Here is a 3,883-nt window from a genome sequence, read left to right on the forward strand (position 1 = left end):
CTCCCAAGTATGAGTGAAGATTAGTCTTTTTTGAACAGTGGAATGCTCTACCCAAATGCTTTTATATGCTTTTATCTATTTAGGTGGACACAGTACCACAGCTACAAGTTCTCCTTAAAGCTCTTATTGCTCACCAACATAACTTTTATCTTGTTACCTTGCTTTTCTGTTTTCCATCCATTAGCTGATTTTAATCTATATCTGGGTCATAGTATGAGTAGTCAAAAAGTTGTATATGATGAAGGATAAGTAGAGCTCTCTGTCGTCTTTTGATCACATTACCATCTTCTGATTATGAGTTTCCTTTGGTTTACCTTCTTGGGAAAATAAAAAGTACCTTCCTTCTTTTTCTTTCAGCCTGGTAAAACTTCTCCTTGTGCAGTGTCCTCAGATTTCCAATCCTTAACTCAGGTAACACACTATATCATGTGGGGTTTTGCAAGTGCTTATTTCTCTTTGTTTAAACTCCAGATTCCAGAATCCTGTGAGCATCAGCTATCATAGTGTTCTATACTGTGTATTCCCTGCCTTCAGAGGTGCAAAGCAAAATTTTAAGTGTAGTGCAGTTTCAATTTCTATAGCATTCTTTTCACTATCTGAGTAACCAGAAGGATCTGAGAACTTTCAGCAACATTTTAGTTGAATTTTCATCTTTTTAAAGCACACCTCATGATGTATGAGAGTCAAATTCATAGGTTTTGAACACTTTGATGTCTCTATTTTTTATTATGTACTGTGTGGTATCATGTCCACCATTCACCAAATACATTCAGAAAGCTACATAAAAATGCAAGAGGTTTCATCCTGTTTGTGTTCCTAGTAACTAATATTTTGAAAGGTAGGAAGAATCTGATTTCTAAGTCTAGTTTAATAGTTCAATAAAGTAAACAAATAAACACAAGGGCCGAATAAAATGGAGAGGGTAAAATAATAGATCAAGCAAAAGGGTAAGAACTCATCCATCTACTGTAGATACGCTTTTGGAAAGGGAAAAGTTGAAAACTTACAATGAACATAGGATAGATGCCCATTTATGGTACTTGGTATTCTTCTTTTTGATTGTGCTTCTCCCTAAATGCATGTAAAGTTTTTGTCTCATTTTTAATAGCTTAATTTTTGACTTTGAGATATTCTGCAAGCTTGCTTTTTCTCCTAGCTATTTGTGGGAGTTACTTGAACTGATGATGCTAACCATAAAACCATGGTTGGTCTCCATTGCAAAATATTCTGCTGCCTTTGATGGAGCATGGTCTTACTGTGCTGGGTACAGACTGTGAAGAGATATTTCCTGCCTAAAAATTCTGGTGATTTTTTTTCTAAACTTGTGTTTGGCTTTGTCTTATTGGTTCAAATCTCAGGACTATATATTATAGCATGTCTCACATTGTTTTTCTTGTCTGCTGTTTTCTTAGTTGGTCAATTACTGGTCTGTTTCAGCACCAATGACAAGTTAGCACCAGCCTGCAATGTTTATTCAAGTAAAATTCACAGACTTTTTGTTTGCCTGAGCACTACAGGAGAGAAACCTTTTAGGTTCAAGCAAAATAACATGTAGCTCTTCAAGTTTGTCTCATATACTTTAGATATTCTTGCCAACTGTTGACAAATTTGAGGCATGTTGACAAAGCATCTTAATTTCCTAAGGAAAATGCTTTTCTATCCCTTATTTTCCAAATAGTTTACTCAGGATGAGATCCTGTAAACAAACAAAGGATTACCATTTACTTTCAGCATGTGGGTAACTCCAGCAAAATTCAGAATTTACTGTTGAAATTACATCCCTCATGCCTACCAAAGCCTATGGCAAAAATTGCATCCACTTCAACAAAACCTGGGAGCCTTGATACTGAATTGGGAGGCAAGATTAATATTTGACATGATTGATGAAAATGTGACATCTGCTTTCACTTAAGACTTGCATATCCCTGGATGCCCGGGCTTGCTAAAGAACCCTAAAAAGAGACAGAAAGTTCAGTTACTGTTAGCTACCACCTGTCATTGTGTTCCACTTTGGACCACTAGTGGTGAGCATTACAGTCAGGTCAGTGCCAAGGATGGCTGGTTTTGATCTGTGGGGCTCCCCTCCGAACTTCCAATTTGTATAACTACCAAGGTGTACTTTTGAGAGCTATCTACTTAGTCCTTCAGTCCAAGACCTCAAATCTGGACAGAAAGCTCAAATTTACTGTATTTTTCATTTTTCATTTTTGTGACTGAGAAATTGAAAAAGTAGTACCAAAGAACTAAATATGATGATAGTTTCAAGCAAGGGGGGCTGTTGTAGGATCAGTTGTTATCCTGGGATCCCATGTTTGGTTGACTTGTCTTGCTAAAGTTGTATAGGCAAGTCATTAAGCCCTGGTAAAAGGAACCTGGCGTATCCGTGTTTGTATTTTTTCTGCTTCCAAAGTAGCAGGGCCTTGCTTCCCCTTGAACAAAACTGTGTGACCTTAAGCTGTAGATTCCTTCCTGTCTCCAACTGAGGTGTTACCCAGACTTCCAGTTTGGGGTACAGAGAGGTGTAATTTGTGTTACTCCCTTGTGAAACAGTGCAAATCTCCTGCTAATCAGTTCTTCCCAGGCTTTTGTGGATGTTCTTCATTACAGAAGTGGGAATGAGAGAACTCAAATAGTCTGACATAAATGAGACGTAAGGAAAAATAACTGCAGGGAAAATGAAAGGCCCTGACAACATTTTCGTATGTGCATGTGCACATGGCACTGCTGTCCTCTGCCATTAATGAGAGCTGTGCATGCTGCTGGGTCACACACCAGCAATAACTTTATCTTCTGTGAGTACCTGATCACTTTTCTGCCAAATTAACCAGAGCTTGTGGGTTTTTTTATGCTGACTGCAGAGGAATAGAAAATATCTCATCTGGTATAAATCCTGACTGTACTTCTTGATGTCCTGACTTTCTGTCTACGAACAGCTTTATATTGAAGTGGCATGGCATTTTTTATCCAGTACTAGAGGTTTAGTGTCTATCTGAACTGTAGCCTGATATGGAGCATGATGACAAGAGTAAGGGTGGGAACACAGTCACCAACAGTCCCTTCAAAATATTGTCTGATGCAGTGTATGCATTTTATTTGATCCATTTGGTGGGTGCACAGTTTAATGTCCCAGTCACAATGAGACTAAGTCAGCAACTGGTATAGAGAGATAGATGTGAAAGAGAGATTGAGACAGGTAGATATAGATAGATATATAACATGAGGTCTTGATGGATGAGAAATTCATGCTTTAGATTCACTAATCTCCGATGTCTCCTGTCTAGATATCATCAAATATGTTGCAGGGTATCTTTCTGTAAGGACAAATGCCCACCAAGGACAGATTAAGGCCAGCAGATTGGCTGGATTCCTGACTAGATTGGAATCTGCACCCAGGTGGTGAAGAGGATAAACTAGCAGTTCTCAGGGGCCCCTTACTGCCCATGAGATGATGCTTGATTTACAAACACTATTGTCACACCAATCTGGGACAGCTCTAAGTGGGGATGATCTGCTAGAAGTGTAGTAGTAGTGCATTAACATATTATGAAAAAGACATTTGCAAATGCCCACTAAGCAGTATCTCTATAGCTATACAAGGCCAGGATGACATAGAAGCAATTAATCTATTGTTTTCTACTGCCATTAAAAAAAAGGCAAACAAAGACACGGTATGTGCATTTGGACTAGAACAACGGATATTTGCCAGCTACTGAGATAATTATTTAAGAGGCTGACAAAAAGTCTGAAGACTACAAGCCTTCCATGATATTTGAGCATGCTTTAAAATGTTGGCTAGTAGATTTAAGACTTAGGGGAAAACCTAGTCATTTCCTAGGGGAGTGTCTGAATTCACCTCAGAATGTGTCTGTCCAATTCACTGCAT

The sequence above is a fragment of the Fringilla coelebs genome (assembly GCF_963513975.1).
Source record: "Fringilla coelebs genome assembly, chromosome: 1".
NCBI lineage: Eukaryota > Metazoa > Chordata > Aves > Passeriformes > Fringillidae > Fringilla > Fringilla coelebs.